Genomic DNA, 21,013 nt, shown 5'->3' with positions numbered 1-21,013 from the left:
TCATCAGGCACTCTATCTATCAGATCTAGGCCCTTAAATCTATTTCTCACTTCCATTGTATAATCATAAGGGATTTGATTTAGGTCATACCTTAATGGTATAGTGGTTTTCCCTACTTTCTTCAATTTAAGTCTGAATTTGGCAATAAGGAGTTCATGGTCTGAGCCACAGTCAGCTCCTGGTCTTGCTTTTGCTGACTGTATAGAGCTTCCCCATCTTTGGCTGCAAAGAATATAATCAATCTGATTTCGGTGTTGACCATCTGGTGATGTCCATGTGTAGTCTTCTCTTGTGTGGTTGGAAGAGAGTGTTTGTTATGACTAGTGCATTTTCTTGGCAAAACCCTTTTAGTCTTTGCCCTGCTTCATTCCGTATTCCAAGGCCAAATTTGCCTGTTACTCCAGGTGTTTCTTGACTTCCTACTTTTGCATTCCAGTCCCCTATAATGAAAAGGACATCTTTTTTGGGTGTTAGTTCTAAAAGGTCTTGTAGGTCTTCATAGTACCGTTCAACTTCAGCTTCTTCAGCGTTACTGATTGGGGCATAGACTTGGATCAGTTATATTGAATGGTTTGCCTTGGAAACAAACAGAGATCATTCTGTCATTTTTGAGATTGCATCCAAGTACTGCATTTCGGACTCTTTTGTTGACCATGATGGCTACTCCATTTCTTCTGAGGGATTCCTGCCCGCAGTAGTAGATATAATGGTCATCTGAGTTAAATTCATCCATTCCAGTCCATTTCAGTTCGCTGATTCCTAGATTGTCAACATTCACTCTTGCCATCTCTTGTTTGACCACTTCCAATTTGCCTTGATTCATGGACCTGACATTCCAGGTTCCTATGCAATATTGCTCTTTACAGTATTGGACCTTGCTTCTATCACCAGTCACATCCACAGCAGGGCATTCTTTTTGCTTTGGCTCCATCCCTTCATTCTTTCTGGAGTTATTTCTCCACTGATGTCCATTCTCCATCACAGTGTAAACTAAAAGTCTCCTCGTGCCTTGTGACAAACTGCATTCATTCGTTGTTCTTCCATTTCTGGGGGCCCTAGGAAAACTCTGCCCATTTCTGAGTAGCTGTATGACAGTCCTTTTAACATTTCCTTCTACCTCTAGACAGAAATGTGTGAGTGAAGTGGTAGACAAACTGCCAAACTTCTATGAATCCTAGGGACGGGTTTTTGTTCTCTGATTTATAATTTCTTATCCACTGGGAGCGACACATAGGACCTTCTAAATAAATTTCAAATTTAAGTAAGTTTTCATTGTAGAAAGCAAAACCTGGTGAAAATGAAACAATGCACATCTGAGGTTGACTTCAAAGTTTCTCTTTTCATTATATGATCTCAGATTAAATATCTTTAGTGTATTTGCCTGAATTCTAACATGCTAAAATACTTATTATATTCTATTACCTCATAGAATTTTAAAATAAATGGACATAAAATCTTAGCACATTTTCCACTATATTATTAATGGTTGATTTAAACTACGACAATTTTTAGATTATATAAAGAAATCTTTATTAAAAGTTCTAATTGGAATATAGCTGTTTTCCAATTTTGTACTCCTATACAGCAAAGAGAATTAATTATAAATATCAGTCGGTTCACTTTAGTTGCTCAGTAAAGTCTGAGTCTGCGATCCATGGTCTGCAGAAACCAGGCTTCCCTGTCCATCACCAACTCCCAGAGCCTGCTCAAACTCATGTCCATTGAGTCAGTGATGCCATGCAACCATCTCACCCTGTGTCGTCCCCTTCTCCTCTCATCTTCAATCTTTCCCAGCATAAGGGTCTTTCTCAGTGCATCAGTTCTTTGCATCAGGTGGCCAAAGTATCGGAGCTTCAGCTTCACCATGTCCTTCCAATGAATATTGAGGACTGATTTCCTTTAGGATGGAGTGGTGTGGTCTTCTTGCAGTCCAAGGGACTCTCAAAAGTCGTCTCCAACACCACAGCTCAAAAGCATGAATTCTTCGGCATTCAGCTTTTTCATGGTCTAACTCTCACATCCATACATGACTACTGGAAAAACCATAGCTTTGACTAGATTGACCTTTGTCAGCAAAGTAATGTTTCTGCTTTTTAATATGCTGCCTAGGTTGGTCATACCTTTTCTTCCAAGGAGCAAGCGTCTTTTACTTTCATGGCTGTAGTCTCCATCTGCAGTGATTTTCGAAGTCCAAAACTTAAAGTCTCTCACTGTTTCCACGGTTTCTCCCCTTGTTTGCCATGAAACGATCTGACCACTGCCTTGATCTTCGCTTTTTGAATGTTGAGTTTCAACCAGCTTTTTCACCCTCTTCTTTCAGTTTCATCAAGAGACTCCTCAGTTCCTCTTTGCTTTCTGCTGTAAGGTGGTGGTGGTGTCATCTGTGTATCTGAGATTATGGATATTTCTCCCTGAAATCTTGATTCCAATTTGTGCTTCATTCAACCCGATATGTCGCATAAAGTACTGTGCGTATAAGTTAAATAACCAGGGTGACAAATGATGTGCTCCTTTCCCAATTTGGAATCAGTCCGTTGTCACATGTCCAGTTCTCACTGTTGCTTCTTGACATGCATACAAATTTCTCAGCAGACAGGTAAGGTAGTCTGGTGTTCCCATCTCTTTAAGAATTTCCCACAGTTTCTTGTGATTCACAAATCAAAGGCTGTGGTGTAGTCAATAAAGCAGATGTAATTGTTTTTCCAGAGCTCTCTAGCTTTTTATATGATCCAAGGGATGTTGGCAATTTGATCTCTGATTCCTCTGCCGTTTCTAAATCCAGCTTGAACATCTGGAAGCTCTGGGTTCACATACTGTTAAAGCCTCACTTGGAGAATTTTGAGCCTTTGCTATTGTTGAAATGAGAGAAATTTTGTAGTAGTTTGAGTGTTCTTTGGCATTGCCTTTCTGTGTGATTGGAATGAAAACTGACCTTTTCCCGTCCTGTGGCCACTGCTGAGTTTTCCAAAATTGCTGGCCTATCGAGTTGCAGAACTTTAGCATTATCATCTTTTAGGACTTGAAATAGCTCAGCTGGAGTTCCATCAGCTTTGTTGGTGTTCATGCCTTCTAAGGCTGACTTGATTTTGGATTCCGGGATGTCTGTTACTAGGTGAGTGATCACACCATCGTGGTTATCTCGGTCATTAAGATCTTTTTTGTATACTTATTCCCTGTATTCTTACCAACTTCTCTTAATATCGTCTACTTCTTTTAGGTCCATCCCGATTCTGTCCTTTATTGTTCCCATCTTTGCATGAAATATTCCCAGTACTTCTAATTTTCTTAAGGAGATCTCTAGTCTTTACCGTTCTATTGATTTCCTTCCCATTTAGGTCTCCACAGAGCAATGAGTAGAATTCCCTCTTTCAATTATAGTTTTAAAGTCTATCTTCTTATTTAATTTCTTAAAACCAGTACTATATTAAGTTTATCTTATTTCTATTCAGCTTCCTCGGACACAGTCTTATGTATCCTCAGTTTCTGCTTAGTTCTCTGTCACTATCATCTATGATTTTTAGATTGAAAGATCTAATAGAACATTCTCAGAAACATGTGTGGCAAGAAGTGCATTAAAGAATTACTAGGCACCTAGGATTTGTGAAAGTGTTTGGTGTCTCCACTTAAGATGACTAAAAGCAAGAAGTAATCATTAGATTGACTATCACCTCTTTATTTAGTGGTCCTTGGAGGTTATTACCTTGTTTCTTCCCCTATAACCTATTTCTTTGATATCTCATTTTGTCCAGCATTCTGTGTGTGGTCTCTGTTTTGAAAGGTGCAGAAACCTAGTTAATCTTCCTTCTGGTATCTGCACCTTAGTAGATGAGGTTGGTCCAGAGGTTTGTGCCCTTATCCTCTCTTGATCTGTGCTCTGATTGCTGTGAACTGTGACCAGAGCCTGCCGTGGATATTCAGGGCTGTTTCCCCCTAGTTCAGTGGTTGTTACTGCCCTGCCTCTGGTGGTGCCTGCTCTCTGCGTGGACTAATAGAGCCCCCAGATCTGAGTCTTTGCTGTGAATCTGATCTGTGGTGCCAGGCAGGTGGGATTGGAGCACACCCACTGGGAGAGAAGTCACTGAGTATTGCTCCTCTAGGAATATTCACCTCAGGGTGTGCTCTGGTGTCCCTCTCATGCGTTCTGCAGGCTCTCATGATATGTAGTGTTGGCACTGCTCTTGGACGACCTTAACCATGGGCATGATGGCACATGGCCCTGGTGTCTCTCAGATGTTGTTTTTGCAAGGTCACCAGCATAGATTCAGTGAAGTCAGGTCCTGGGATTGCATTGAGTGTGCAGCTGAACCCGCTGTGGTGCTACGGAGAAGCTCAGGCTCTGTCCTAGCCCAACCCCCCTGTGTAGAAGCCCCCAAAGTCTACAGCTGCTAAAGCTACACCTGCCATGACTGGGAGAGCGCTGGTTGTTGATTCAGATGCTCTGTAGGGGCTGAGGTTACAAGGCCGGTCGTGGGTGTAAGCCCATGGTTTGTGTTGCTCCAAGGAGAGGTTTCAGGTTTCTTCTTTATCCCTGGGTTTCACCTGTGCTTTCAGCTCCATCTGTGCGTGTGGCCAACTCACAAGTATCTTCTCCTGAAGCTGCCCCCAAGCACAGGATTCTGCTGATTGTGGAGGCGTTGGATGGGGGAGGCCGTGGCTGCGGGCTAAAAGTCCTACGTGGATGGAGTTTTTCATAGTCCTTGGAGAGCAGAGGCCGGCACAAGGGACAAGAGGTGCCATGGGCTTCTTGTTTGGGCGTCACTCACCAATGGCACTCTGCTCTATGGTGGTTCAGGCTTCACCACAAGCATCTTGTTTGCAGAGCTCCTCCGTCATGGCCATCCCTTCAGGATGTTTTCTCATAGCCAATAGTAGTCCTTTGCCTCGGTCCGCTCTACAAACCCCACATTTCAGCACCCAGCCCTTGTCTGCATTGGTGGACATGCCTCTAAGGCTGGGTGGGCAGGGCTGGGGTCAGCACCCTGTGTGCAGGTCTCACTCTGTCCTGCTGCCACACGCTGCTTGCCATGTTTTCTTCGCACAGAGAATGAGGCTTTCCTTCTGTCCAAACTGGGCTCCCCCAGTGAGAGTCTTCCCCGGATATGGAGACATCTCCTCACTTTCATCTCCCGGCTGGGTTACACGCCCCAACCCACTTCCTCTCCTCTTCCTTTTCCTTCTTTCTTTTGTCCTACCTGGCTCAGCAGGAATCTTTCTTGTCCTTTCAGATATCCAAGGGCCTCTGCTACTGTTCAGCTGGGCTCCGAGAGAATTGTTCCATTTCTCATTCATTTGTGGACAGACAGATGAGCTCCGCATCTGCCTAAGCCTCTGGCATCTTGATCCTTCGGTCTCTATTTTATTTTTAAACTAGCTAATGGTCATCAATTTTCTTTAAATCTTTAAAGATATTCACTGAGAATAGCAGGGAAAATTACTTGTTATTTGGTATCTTTCAGCTATGTCTCCACAACACACCCAGGATTTGATGCCGAGGAATGCAGCGTTAGAAGATGTATTCCCAAAAGCAAACCTAGGAATATATCAAATATTTCACCTCAGAAACTTAAATTTAATGAAAGACTGGGAATATACAAGGGTATATGAAAGACAGAGAGGATTTTTATATGGACATAAAGAAATGGAGGCAGTTACACGTAATGCTAGCAATACTGCCAAAAGCAATGAGCAACGTGAGTCGAACTGGGAAAACACCAACTTCAATCTTCAATATCTGCCGAGAAGTGTAAGTGTTTAAGAAAAGATTTCCATCCTTTTTTGAAACCTACATATTCTCTGAAGGGACATGTGGAAAATATGGAAGGTAATTTAGTCTCTACTGCAAATCCTCATTCATACAATTGTGAACGTAGGCTTCGGCTAAACATACATTCAGGGATGTCTGAACACCTACAATTTAACACTGAGTGGGAAAATTCACTATCTAATCAATTTGAGAGATCCGTGAGCAGAGAGTCATTTTTCTTCCCCCGACAGATATTTTCTCTCCATTCCATGATATATAATGTTGATAATAATGGAGGAGACATAATCCAGCCATCATTGTTCAGTAAATATTGTGATATGGTTAATACACAACAACTTTCCATATGTAATAAAATGAGTCAGACCTTAAGTAACAGCTCCAGCTCCAATAATTACAAGAGTATTTATGGTGGACTGAGAAGGTATTCAGGCAATGAAAATGGGTATAGGGTTGAAGGAGACTCAAACCTTAGGAAACATCAGGGTACCGAAACATCAAACAAGGATTCTAAAAGTAATAAATGTAGAAATACCTTTGATCAAATGTCAGGTTTTTCTCTAGATAAGAGTACTTGTACTGAAGAGTGGACTTGTACTGAATATGGGAAGGTTTCTAATCAGTCTTCAGAACTTATTCAACAGCAGACTGTTCAGAATCCACAGAAAGAAAACAAGTGTAATATATGTGGGAAAGTATTTAGTAACTCATGCCATCTACGTAGACATTAGAAAATTCATACAGGAAGGAAACCCTTCAAATGTACAGAATGTACCAAGGCGTTTAACCATAGCTCACTTCTTACTAAACATCGGAGAATTCACGCTGGAGAGAAACCTTATAAATGTACAGAATGTGGCAAAGCCTTTAATCACAACTCAAATCTTATTCAACATTGGCGAATTCATACGGGAGAAAAGCCTTACAAATGTACAGAATGTAGCAAAGCCTTTATCTGCTACTCACAGCTAACCTATCATCAGCGAATTCATACTGGAGAGAAGCCTTATAAATGTAAACAATGTAACAAAGCCTTTATCCGTTCCTCACATCTTACTGGACATCAGTGAATTCATTCTGTGGAGAGACCTTATAAATGTAAAGAATGTAACAAAGCCTTTATCGTGGCTCACATCTTACCGAACATCAGCAAATTCATACTGGAGAGAGACCTTATAAATGTAAAGAATGTGGCAAAGCCTTTATTACGAAAACACCCTTACTCAACATCACCGAATTCATACTTGGGATAGATGTTACAAAGGTACAGAAAGTGGCAAGGCCTTCATTAAGGGTTCTAGTCTTACTAAGCATCAGCGAATGCATACTGGGGAGAGACCGTATGAATGTACAGAATGTGGCAAAACCTTTAATCCGAATTCAATTCTTACTACACATTTTCGAGTTCATACTGGAGAGAAACCTTATAAATGTAAAGAATGTAACAAAGCCTTTCATCGTCCCTCACTTCTTACTCGACATCAGCTAATTCATTCTGGGGAGAGACCGTATAAATGTATAGAATGTGACCAAGCCTTTATTCAGTGCTCACATGTTACTCAACATCAGCGAATTCATACTGGAGAGAGACCTTATAAATGTACAGAATGTGACAAAGCCTTTAGTCATAGTAGTAGTCTCACTAAACATCTGAGAACACACACTTGAGAGAAGCCCTAGTAATGGAACAAGTGATGGAAGACGTTTGCCCTAAACATGCATCAGAAAACACAAGAGTTTATATAAGAAACCAATGGAAATGATGTAACAAATATATAGAAAGGTATTTAATCAAAAGTTAAATCGAAGTAAAGATGCGTGCTCCTGCTGCTAGGTCGCTTCAGTCGTGTCTGACTCTGTGCGACCCCGTAGATGGCAGCCCACCAGGCTCCCCCGTCCCTGGGATTCTCCAGGCAAGAACACTGGAGTAGGTTGCCATTTCCTTCTCAATGCATGAAAGTGAAAAGTGAAGTAGCTCAGTCGTCTCCGACTCTTTGCGACCCCAAGGACCGCAGCCCAGCAGGCTCCTCCATCCATGGGAATTTCCAGGCAAGAGTACTGGAGTGGGGTGCCATCGCCTTCTCCGAAATATGCGTACTAGAAGGCATTTCATCAATTTTCTTTTCAGAAGTTTCTCTGAAGGAGAATGACTGCAGGGAGCACTCCATAGTTAAAACTGGTGGAAAATGGATATTTTAGCATGAATCGTGAGATGAAGGTTGATGGTTAGAACATTACCGTTCTTAGCAATGTATATATGCTTGTTAATAATGATGTGATGTGACATTATTTGAACTGAATGTAATTCACCACTCAAATAATCCACGTTATGCTTTCTTTCTAGTGTGTTTGCAAACATAGGTTTTTGATGATTTATTAAAGATTAGCCTTTTTATGTTGTGTTGCAACCATTTCTATCTAATCTCCATTAGAAGATTGAGGATAGCATAATGTAAAATGGACAATGAACATTTAAATAGAGGTATTTGTCGTTGACGTGAAATATCTGGAGGTTGCCATGAAGTAAGTGATCATTTAATCTTTCCGTGTATTAAAGAAAGACAGAAGTTCGTTGTAATGTTTCAATAGTAATATCCTTCATTTGTAAGAAGAACACAATGACAGTTCACTGCAATATTGATGTATCTTTATAATATCAACACAAGTCATGATTACTACTTGACAGTGTTGAAATAAGGACAGTAATAACCTAGAAACGTAAGAAAGCTTTCCTGGAAAAGGCATGGAATTGGTGCATATCATGCTTGCTAAGTGCTTCCTAGTCTTTGTTTGGTAAGCCATGGAAATCAGAAATCTCACATCGTTCTATCAACAAAGGAATATCTTTCTCCGTACTTTTGATCTGTATTTAATCATGGATCATACCGCGGATTGTAAAAGGTTTTATTTCAACTATGTGTGAAATTTAATACATGGTTATTCATAAAAGTGAATGGCTTTTATTGTTTCGGTTGTTGTAATGTATGAAATGTTAACCCACCACCAACAGCAACCTCGCCCACCTTATTTAAGGTTGTAGTGAAGAGACCGCAATTAACTGTTCGGTAACACACAAAGATGGCATATGGGGAAATTAGTTTACTCACTGGATTTAAACTTCTCATAACTTCATGTACATTCCATCATTTCTAGGTTGTATCTCCTCTCTCATTTTGTAACTGCTTAGACACTGGGATGATTCTAGTAAGAAAGATGATACAGAGTATTGTTGACAGTTTCCCTAAACTGCTCCATGATGTTGCTGCCTCAGCATCTGTCTGGGGATCAGGCAGCCTGCAGGTCCTTGAGCTCACACCAGCCAGTCTTGTGAGCACATGCACTAGATGAAGCCCTTCCTTGAGACCAGCAGTCTTGCTGGACCTCAGGGTCTATCCACAGACCCCCATTCAATCACACTGAGAGAGTCAATTTCTTGGCAGGTTCATAAGTCCAGGGGTCCCCAAGGAGAGAGGGGTCTGGAATTCTCAAGGAGGAAGAAAGGACAAACGTGGCTTTTTCCTGCTTGAGGACACTCTCTGGAAAAAAACTTTCTGGCTAATCTTGTTGTCTTAAAATGTAAATTATGGGAGTGGGCCTAGTGAGGTCTTTACAACCTCCAGACAGTCTTTTGATTCACTGGAATAACTAAATAATAGTATGTAACTCCTTTGCTAACACTAGCGAGGGGGCACTCTTTCTGCCCCTTCTGAAGTCTATGTCAGAAGCTTTCTCTATTCTCTTTTATACTTTAATAAAACTTTATTACACAAAAGCTCTGAGCGATCAAGCCTCATCTCTGGCTCCAGATTGAATTCTTCTCCTCAGGAGGCCAAGAATCCAGGGGTCTTTTTTGGTTGAACAACAACCTTTCAACACGCTCACAAGCTCACCGGAATCCTTGACTTGGTTTGAATGAATTAACCCACACTCAGCCTAGAGAGCCTGAGGCACTTCACTCAGGGTAAAGTATAAAAGCTGAACTCCAAGTACTCCTGTTTTCTCTGCCTGATTCTAGCTTTAACCTCTCTCAGAAATTCCTGCCCTAAATCGTCCCCTACAGAGAGGTCTTAGGTGTGGTGAGTGTGAGATTTTGAGCTCAGGACTCCGGAACGTTGGTTTCGGGGAAGAAACATCAGAAAAAAATGGGATTTGCTGATGACTCCTTTCACGGCCTGACTGTAGACCTGCAGATTCATAAGTTCTTGGAGTGGGAACCTGACCACCAGGGATTTGTATTCATTGAAATGGTTCAGAAAGAATCTCTAGCCAAGTGGTTTCCTTCTGGTTTCCCATCAGGATTACGTGACCCGTTTCAGAAATGACCTCACTGATGCCCTCCCAACAGAGTTCTATGTGGTCCTGTGGGAGCATCAGTGTGGTTTGTAGGAAGTGTTCCAGGAGATTCTAAGCAGAGGCCCGGGTTAAGGACGTGGCTCCTGGTCCATCTGGTCCATCTTAGAGCTGAGCCCCGGAGTCAGTCTGAGGAGAGGCAGCAGGGTTGGTCTAGCTGGATTTGGACCGGAGAAGTCAGTCAGCTCACATCATCTGTGTGAGCAGAGTGTTAGGAGTTCTCTATGGGGAAAGAACAATCAAGAAATGAGTTCACAGGCTGGTCTCTAGGTAGGAATTGATTGTCCCTGAATCTCTCCTGAGACAGAGGACAGGAGAGGTCGGTCTTCTCAGCTTTTCAAAATCCTTGTGTTTGTAGGAGCGGTGGTTGCAGGTTAGAAAGTTGTGTTGATGCCCTCCAAGGTATTTTCTCAAAACTCAGAAGTGCGTTTGCCGCGTAATATCCCCAGAGAAGACAGAGCAGGAGGAAGAAGGGGAGGAAATGGCAGCTCAGGTAAATATCCTGTCCTGGGTCTCAGGCTGTGTCTGCTTTCCTCCTAAAATGCCCGAATGAGAATATGCAAGCCTTTAGCTCTCTGCTTCTAATTTTTCTTCCCGGGCATTTATTATCATCTTATTTTTTCCTATTTCTTCTTATGATAGTGCAGATCAGCCCTTTAGACTACTTCCTTGTGTCCCAGAGCCTTTTCTCTTTTGTCTGCAGCCTCACTTTCTGTGGAGCATGATGAGTTCTCAACGTCAATCAGCGACATTCAACTGTTGAAAATATTCTTTTTGTGAGAGATCAGCATTTGCAGTCACTCCTATCCTCACTCCCACTGGGATGTGGTTTGGTGTTGGGATTTTAAGGACGTTGGGAAATGCAGTGATGACTTAGCACCTGCATGCCATTTAGATATTTAGGACAGAGTTTGAAAGTGCCATTATACATAGAATCAACTCTCTTCTGTCCATGGGATTTTTCCAGGCAAGAATTCTGCAGTGGGTTGCCATTTCCTCCTCCCCGGGATTCTCTCCACCCCGAGACTGAAGCCGCATCTCCAGCACTGGAAGGCAGATTCTTTACCACTGAGCCAGCTGGGAAGCCCAGTGACTCAATTCAGTGGTCCAGAGTTTTTCACAAAATTTTCCATGGGCACTGTACAGGGACGTGATGTGAGAGAACTCTAGGAAGCTGGCCTGCTTGGATGATGACAGCTTCCTTCCAGAATCCCTTATCTACCTACTGGGTTTTGGTTCCATCATTTCTAGAATGTTTCTGAAAATTTCTGATTCCCACAATAGTTTGAAATCTCTCCTTTCTAAGGGAAATGGGTATGTATGAATTTGGAAAGAAAGGCTTCAGGATAATTCATTATGCTGGTAACCTTTTTCTTCCTTGATGTACTCTGCCTCCTGTGAGTCAATTTCTAGGCAGGTTGATAAGAAGTCCAGGGTCCCGAGGAGGAAGGGGGAGGGGGGTGGTCTGGGACTCTCAAGAAGGAGATACGGGTCTGCAATTCTAAAGGAGGAAAAGACAAATACCTTCTTTCCCTTTACATTCCTTGGTCTTAGACACATAAAATGACTTTTTTATGTCTTTATGAGTCTTAGACACAGGACTTTTTCTTTAAGCCCAGAACTGATGATTAAACAACAAAAAACTCGGTTTAAACTCTGTACTAGGGATTATATAACAAAATGTATCCTGCTTGAGCACAGTTTCTCCTTCCTGAAAACATTCTGGCTAATCCTGATATCTTAGAATTTATATTATGGGAGAGGGTCTGGTTCAGTTCAGTTCAGTTGCTCAGTCTTGTCTGACTATTTGCAACCCATGGACCTCCGCACACCAAGCCTCCCTGTCCATCACCAACTCGCGGAGTTTACTCAAACCCATTGAGTCGGTGATGCCATCCAGCCGTCTCATCCTCTGTCGTCCCCTTCTCCTCCAGCCTTCAATCTTTCCCAGCATCAGGGTCTTTTGAAATAAGTCAGCTCTTTCCATCATCTTGACAAAGTATTGGAGTCTTAGTTTCAGCATCAGTACTTCCAATGAATATTTAGAACCGATTTCCTTTAGGATTGTGGGAGTGGGTCTGGTAAAATTTTTACAACCTTGAGACATTCTTTTGATTTATTGTAATTACTGATTAAAAAAGTAAATAGCTCCCTTGTTTAGACTAGCAAGGGGTCACTCTCCACCCCCTTCTGATGTCTACGTCAGAAACTTCTGTCCCTTTTTCACTTTAATAAAACTCTGCTACACAAATGCTCTTGAGCCATCAACCCTGGTGCCTGGTCTGTGGTCCCAAAGTGAAATCTTCTTGTTTGGAGATCATGAATCTGACACCCTTCACTGGAACCTATCACTACATTCTAGGTTAGTGGTAATTGTTTAAGCTCTGTAGTATTAAATAGACACCCCTGTTATTTTTTATTTTTTTTTCCCCTTTTTTTTAGATTATTTTTTTTTATTATTTTTACTTTACAATATTGTATTGGTTTTGTCATACATCAACATGCATCCACCACAGGTGTACACGTGTTCCCCATCCTGGACCCCCCTCCCACCTCACTCCCCATACCATCCCTCTGGGTCATCCCAGAGGCACACCTTTTCTTAATTTCACAGTTACACACTTACTTTGCCTTCGTAGTACTTGACCAGTATCTCAGGATCTGATGTTATGTATTTGTTAGTGTTATATAGGTGATTTGAATAAAGGATTTGGGGAAATCATTTTCCAGGCTGTATTAACATTGTCTCTTGCGTTCTTGTCTCAACTGAACACATATTGGATTGGACACTGATGAGTCTCTGAAACACAAATATTCGTTTCTCTGATGAACAAGTCTTGTGGGCTCTAAGCTGGACCTCATTACCTTTCTGGAGCAACTGAGCAATCCCAGGACTATAAGGAGAATGGAGGCAACAGCCATATTCCCAGGTCGGTATGAATGGCTGGAGATGATGACTCAGATAAGAGGTCCAAGGAGCTAGAGGAAGTCATCCTTTGTCAGGTGGTTTTGGAAGATCATCTTCAGTGGAAATGATTTTGGAAAACCTGGGTTTGTGTCCACTGCTGCCATAGAAATGTATCACCTGCCCTAGTCTGTCTCTTAAATCATTCATAAATTCATCTCCAGTGATTACTTTCCTTCATCACAGTGTGAACTAAAAGTCTCCTCTTGTCTTGTGAGAAACTGCATTCATTGGTTGCTCTTCCATTTCTTAGGGGTCCTAGGAAAACTGTGCCCATTTTGGGTAACTGTATGACAGTCCTTTTAAAGTTTCTTTGTACCTCCAGGCAAAAATGTGTGAGTGAAGTGGTAGACAAACTGCTAAATGTCTAGGAATACTGGGGACAGGATTTTGTTTTCTGATTTATAACTTCCTATCCACTGGGAGCTAGAAGGACCTTCTAAATAAATTTCAAACTCAAAAGCTTTTTTCACTACAGAAAGCAAAACCTCCCGAAAATGAAAGACTGCACATCTCAGGTTGACTACAAAGTTTCTCTTTTCCTTATATGATCTCATATTAAATATCTTAAGTGTATTTGCTCCAATTCTAAAATGCAAAAATATTTACTATATTCAATTACCTCATAGAATTTTAAAATGAACTGGCATAAATGCTTAGCACATTTCACACCATATTATTAATATTTGATTCAAGTTATAAACATTTCTAGATTATATAAAGAAATTAGCTTAAAAAGTTCTAATTGGAATATAGCTGTTTTACAATTTTGTACTACTGTATAGCAAAGAGAATCAATTATACCGATCAGTCAGTTCAGTTCTGATGCTCAGTCGTGTCCAACTCTTTGGGACCCCATGGACTACAGCATGCCAGGCTTCCGTGTCCATCGCCAACTCCCAGACCCTGCTCAAACTCACGTTCAAGTCAGTGATGCCATCCAACCATCTCATCCTCTGTTGTCCCCTTCTCCTCCTGCCCTCAGTCTTACCCAGCATCAGGATGTTTCCAATGCATCAGTTCTTCACATCAGATGGTCAAAGTATTGGAGCTTCAGCTTTAGCATCAGTCCTTCCAACGAATATCCAGGATTGATTTCCTTTAGAATAGAGTGGTGTGATCTCCTTGCAGTCTAAGAGACTCTCAAGTGTCTTCTCCAACACTGCAGTTCAAAAGCCCTCTTTATGACCCTATGGACTATACAATCCATGGACTTCTTCAGGCCAGAATACTGGAGTGGGGAGCCATTCCCTTCTCTAGGGGATCTTCCCAACCCAGGCACCGAGCTGAGAGCTCCTGCATGATGTACACTGCATATAAGTTAAATAAGCAGGGTGACAATAGGCAGTCTTGACATATTCCTTTCCCAATTTGCAACTAGTCCATTGTTCCATCTCCAGTACTCTTTCTTCTTGACTTGCATACAGATTTCTCAGGAGGCAGGTAAGGTGGTCTGGTATTCCCATCTTGTTAAGAATTTCCACTTTGTTTTGATCCACACCGTCAAAGGCTGTGGCGTAGTCAATAAAGCATAAGTAGATGTTTTTCTGGAACTCTCTTGCTTTTTCTATGATTCAATGTATGTTGGCAATTTAACCTCTGGTTCCTCTGCCTTTTGTAAATCCAGCTTGAACGTCTGGATGTTCTCGGTTCACACACTGTTGATGCCACGCTTGGAGAATTTTGAACCTTACTTTTGTAGTATGTGAAATGAGTGCAATTGTGTGCTAGTTTCGTCATTCTTTGGCATTGCCTTTCTTTGGGATTGGAATGAAAACTGACCTTTTCCAGTCCTGTGGCCACTGCTGAGTTTTCAAATTAGCTGGCATAATGTGTGCAGCACTTGAGCAACATCATCTTTTAGGACTTGAAAGAGCTCAACTGGAATTCTATCACCTCCACTAGCTTTATTCATAATGATCCTTCCCATGGCCCACTTGACTTCAGACTCCAGGATATCTGTCTCTAGCTGAGTCATCACACGGTCCTGGTTTTATTGGTCATTATGATTTTTTTTGTATATCTCTCCTTGTATTCTTGTCCCTTTTTCTTAATATTTTCCACTTCTGTTAGGTCCATATACCATTTCTGTCCTTTATTGTGCCCATCTTTGTATGAAAAGTTCCCTTGGTATATCAATTTCCGTGAAGAGATCTACAGTCTTCCCCATTCTATTGATTTCCGTACCACTTTGGTCTCCACAGAGCTATGAGTACACTTCCCTGTGTTTCAACCATATTTTTAAAAGGCTCTCTTCTTATTTAATTTCTTAAGAACTAGCACTTTATTTAGTTTATCTTATTTGTAATCCACTTCCTCGGACACTGTCTTACGTGTCCTCAGTTTCTGATTCGTTTTCTGTCACTATCATTTATGATTTTTAGATTGAAACATCTAATAGAGCACTCTCAGAAACATGTTTGAAAAGAAGTGGATTAAAGAATTATCAGGAGCCTAGGATTTGTGAAAACGTCCGGTGTCTTCACTTAAGATGACTCAAAGCAAGAAGTAATTTTTAGATTGCTTATCTTCTCTTCATTTAGTGGTTCTTGTAGGGTTTGATGTTGCTTTCCTCTATATAACCTATTTCTTTGCCATCTCATTTTGTCCAGTTTTCTGTCTGTGATCTCTGTTTTGACGGCTACAGGAGCCCAGTTAGTCCTCTGTCTGGTGTCTGCAACTTGGTGGGTGAAGTTGATCCAGAGGTTTGTGCCCTTATCCCCTCGATCTGGGCTTTGATTGGATTACTATGACCAGAGCTTGCCCTGGATATTGAGGGGATCTTCCCAATTGCTCTGTGGTTTTCACTGCCCTCTCTGTGGTGATACCTCTCCCTGGTTGGTGGAATAGAGCCCCAGATCTGTTTCTGAGCTGTGTTTCTGATCTGTGGTGCGAGGCTGGTGGGATCGGGGCACACCCACTGGGAGAGAAGCCACTGAATATTTCTCCTCGCAAAATATTCTCCACGGGGTGTGCTCTGTGTGTCACCTTTCATGCTCTAGCAAGCTCTTGTGTGATCCTATTATTGGCATTGCTCTTGGACCCACCCTAAGCATGGGTCACCCTGTTTATTTAACTCATATGTAGAGTACATCATGAGAAATGCTGGACTGCATGAAGCACAAGCTGGAATCAAGATTGCTGGTAGAAATACCAATAATCTCAGGAATGCAGATGGCACAACCATTAGGGCAGAGAGCAAAGAAGAATTAAAGAGCCTTTTGATGAAACTGAAAGAGGAGAGTGAAAAAGTTCGCTTAAAACTCAACATTCAGAAAACTAAGATCATGGCATCTGGTCTCAACACTTCATGGGAAATAGACGGGAAACAATGGAAACAGTGACAGACTTTATTTTTTGTGGTTCCAAAATCACTGCAGATGGTGACTGCAGCCATATAATTTAAAGATGTTTATTCCTGGAAAGAAAAGTTATGACCAACCTAGACAGCATATTAAAAAGCACAGATATTATTTTGCCAACAAATGTCCGTGTAGTCAAGGGTATGGTTTTTCCAGGGGTCATGTATGAATGGGAGAGTTGGTCTATAAAGAGAGCTGAGCACTGAAGAATTGATCCTTTGTAACTGTGGTGGTGAAGACTCTGAGTCCCTTGGAGAGCAAGGAGATCCAACCAGTCCATCGTAAAGGAAATCAGTCCTGAATATTCATTGAAAGGACTGTTGCTGAAGGTGAAACTCGAATACTTTGGCCACCTGATGCGAATAAGTGACATTAGGAAAGACCCTGATACTGGGAAAGGTTGAAGACAGGAGCAGAAGGGGACAATAGAGGATGAGATGGTTGGGTGGCATCACTGACTCAATGGGGTCCCAAAGAGTCGGACACGACTGACGACTGAACTGAATTGAATCACTCAGATGAACCGTTGGGAGGAAACTGTAACCAGAGACCTACTTACAACAGGGCAGTTGGCTTTTCTCTTAGGAAGTGAGTCCAGAAAGAAAGAGGGAGACCGGACCCACATTGTTGTTTATAACATAACCACAGAAGTGACATACCGTTACTCCTGCCAGAGTCTGTTGATACACAGATTGCTTCTGTTAATTGTTGTTGCGGCTGCTGCTGAAGTGATCACGTTCTACTTTTCGTCACTGAGGAGACACCCATCTTCACACACTCACAAAAAGGGCTTTTGAATTTTCCCCGTTTTTCAACTTGCTGAAAACACCTCGGATTCCCATAGAGACACCTCTCAAAATTTTTCTCTTTTGCCTTAATTGTCTGAAACACTAGTTAGAACAGGCAGGAAGCAGCTCTGCTCCAGAAGGAATCCAAGAGATTTAAAGGCATCAAAAGGTAGAGAAAGGAAGCACAACTGGACAGAAGGACCAACAGACCCAAAATTGACAGGAGAGGGGGTGAGGGGAGGCAAGGCTCCGCCCCCACTGGCCCCGCCCCTAAGTACCTGTGCTTTTGGCCTCTTACTACCCTCGACCTTACGACGCCTCTTGTTGGCCATGGTGTAGCTCACTCACCTTCCTCTGTCATACAGGAAGGAAACCTTTCAAGTGTACAGAATGTACAAAGCATTTATCCGTTGCTCGCATCTTACTCAACATCAGCGAATTCATACTGGAGAGAAACCTTATAAATGTACAGAATGTGGCAAAGCCTTTAATCACAACTCAACAATTTCTGAAAATCAGCAAATGCATACTGCAGAGAAACCTTATAAATGTACAGATTGTATCAAAGCCTTTAGTCATAGTGGTCATCTCACTAAACATCTCCGAACACATGCTGGAGAGTGATGGATCAAGTGATGGAAGATGTTTGCCCTAAACATACATCAGAAAACAAGAGTTTATACAAGACACCTATGGAAATGTTGTAACAAATATGTAGAAAAGTATTTAATCAAAAATCAAATTGAAATAAATTACAGAGATTGCATACTAGAAAGTATTTCATCAATCCTCTTTTCTAAATTTTCTGTAGATGGAGAATTACTGTAGAGAGCAATTCATAGTTAAAAAACAGAAAATGGATATATTACCCAGGATCGTGAGATAAAGGTTGACAGTTAGAAGGCTACACTTATTAGCAATGTATCTTTGTTTACAATGACTTGATTTGAGATTAGTTGAAAAGCAAAATGAATGTAATTCACTGCTCATATAATCCATACTATGCTTTGTTTCTAGTGTGAACGAAAAAAAGTTTTTGACGGTTTATGCTTCCAAGATTAGCCTTTTTATGTTGTGTTGCAACCATTTCTACCTATTTTCCATTAGAAGATGAAGGATCAGTTCGGTTCAGTTCAGTCACTCAGTCATGTCCAATGCTTTGCGACCCCATGAACCACAGCAGGCCAGGCTTCCCTATCCAACAACAACACCCGGAGTTTATCCAAACTCATGTCCATCGAATCGGTGATGCCATCCAGCCATCTCATCCTCTGTCATCACCTTCTCCTCCTGCCCCCAGTCCCTTCCAGCATCAGGATCTTTTCCAGTGAGTCAACTCTTCACATGAGGTGGCCAAAGTATTGGAGTTTCAGCTTTAGCATCAGTCCTTCCAATGAACACCCAGGACTGATCTCCTTTAGGATGGACAGGTTGGGTCTCCTTGCAGTCCAAGGGACTCTCAAGAGTCTTCTCCAACACCACAGTTCAAAAGCATCAATTCTTCGGTGCTCAGCTTTCTTCATAGTCCCACTCTCACATTCATACATGACCACTGGAAAAACCATAGCCTTGACTAGACGGACCTTTGTTGGCAAAGTAATGTCTCTGCTTTTAGGTATGCTATCAAGGTTGATCATAACTTTCCTTCCAAGGACTAAGTGTCTTAATTTCATGGCTACAGTCACCATCTGCAGTGATTTTGGAGCCCAAAAAAATAAAGTCTGTTTAAAAACTGTTTCCACTGTTTCCCCATCTACTTCCCATGAAGTGATCGGACCGGATGCCCTGATATTAGTTTTCTAATGTTGAGCTTTAACCCAGCTTTTTCACTCTCCTCTTTCACTTTCATCAATACCGTAATGTAAAATGTACAATGAACATCTAAGTGAAGGTGTTTGTTATTCATATGAAGTATCCTGGGAGGTTGCCATAATATAAGTGATCATGAAATCTTTCCATGTATTAAAGTAAAAAAGAAGTTGGTTCTATTGTTTTTTGTTTACTATTTATTTATTTGGCTACATCAGATCTTAGTTGCAGCATGTGGGACCTAGTTCCCTGACCAGGGATTGAACCCAGACCCCCTACATTGGGAATGCAGAGTCTTAGCCACTGGACCACCAGGGAACTTCTCCAAAAGTTGGTTCTAAATTGTCATTACTTATATCACTTGAACTTTAAGAACACAATCACAGTTCACTACAATATTGATTTATCTTTATAATATGAGCATAAGTGAAGTATATGACTTGACAATGTTGAAATAAAGACAGCTTCTGTGATAACCTAGAAATGTATTAGAAACCCTTTCCAGAAAAGGCATGTAATTAGTGTATTTCTTGTTTACTAAGTGTTTCCTAGGGTTTGTTTTGGAAGTCATAAACATAATGATCCTCACATCCTTTTATCAGAAAAATGAGTATTTCTCTGTGCTTTTAATCTGATTTAATCCTGGATCATACTGTGGATTGTAAAATGTTTAATTTCAACCCTGTGTGAAATTAACACATGGTTATTAATAAAAGTGAATGGTTTCTAGTGTTTCAATTGATTGTAATGAATGAAGTGTTAAGATTGTGATCAGCGGTCTTGCTCATCCCCAGGTTCTACTTCACAGGTCCCCGTTCAATGACACCCTCACAGAGCTCATCAGAATCCTGCTCGTCTTGGTCTGAAGAGACCGATTCACCTTCAGTCTGTGGAGCCCAGAGGATTTCACCCAGGGTCAACTTATAAGCCTGAGTCCCACTTACTGGCACTGTCTGGGCCTGGTTCTAGCCTTGACCTTCCACAGGGTCCCTCAAGGCTTGCTGTGAATTCTCTCATAAACTCACCAGCTTCAATTATCCTTTCTTCTTCTGTTGAACTAAGACTTTCCATGGGATCATTTTAGCAAATATAAATTTAACAAAATCACAGAAAGGACAATTAAAAAACATGATTGCAAAATTCTGAACTAAGATTCATAAAATTTTACCACATGTAAAATTCTCAGCACATGTCTCTCATCTAGGCTTAAAGGAACGGTTTCCTCGTGCCTTTGACATACATTGAATGTAATATATAAATATCTGAAGGTACATACATTAGCAGTGAGAAAACTAATATAGAATGTGCAAGTGTAGGAGTTTTAGTGCATATTTATTTAAAGAATTTGGGAATGATAGATCAAAAGTGAGAATATCAGCATTGCAGATGATTTACCACGAATTTACAGAGTTGTCAACTAATCTGTTTTGTCGACTTTTCATGGACTTTATTTCCTTACATGTCAGGAGGTTGCGTTTGTCAAGGAACTGCCACACTGTCCTCCCTAGCGGCTGCACCAGCTTCCATTCCCTTCAGTCATGTAGGAGGTTCCCTGATCTCCATAGCCTCTTCAGCCTTTATTTTATCTTTAGTGGGCATTTTGATAATGGTTATTCTGACTAGAATGAGGTGATACCTCATTGTAGTTTTGTTTTCCATTTTATAATAATTACTGATGCTGAGTGTCTTTCATTTGGCTCTTGCCCATCGAAATGTCTTCTTTGGAGATATGAGGTCTTGGTCCAATTTGTGATTGAGTTATTTTTGTCCCTGATATTTTAAACATTTAAAAATTTTTGTCTGTTGCTGTGTGCAGGCTTCCTCTAGGTGTGCTGCATGGGCTTCTCATTGCAGTGGCTTTTTCTGTGAAGCACGGCTCTAGGCGTCAGTAGTTGCAGCACACAGGCTCAGTAGTTGTGCTGCACAGGCTAAGTTGCCCTGCAGCGTGTGGAATATTCCTGGGCCAGGGTTCAGCCCC

General features: G+C 41.4%; 1 long non-coding RNA gene across 1 annotated transcript; it reads left to right on the top strand.

Moving 5' to 3' along the window:
* Positions 1–12,508: 12,508 nt before the first annotated feature.
* LOC129631696 (uncharacterized) lies at positions 12,509–20,186 on the top strand. The gene is made up of 2 exons (XR_008704152.1): positions 12,509–13,041; positions 19,844–20,186. It is a non-coding gene; the product is annotated as an uncharacterized LOC129631696 (long non-coding RNA).
* The last annotated feature ends 827 nt before the right edge of the window (positions 20,187–21,013 follow it).

The sequence above is a fragment of the Bubalus kerabau genome, chromosome 17, assembly GCF_029407905.1.
Source record: "Bubalus kerabau isolate K-KA32 ecotype Philippines breed swamp buffalo chromosome 17, PCC_UOA_SB_1v2, whole genome shotgun sequence".
Taxonomy (NCBI): Eukaryota; Metazoa; Chordata; class Mammalia; order Artiodactyla; family Bovidae; genus Bubalus; species Bubalus kerabau.
This window is presented reverse-complemented; position numbering and strand designations above follow the sequence as displayed.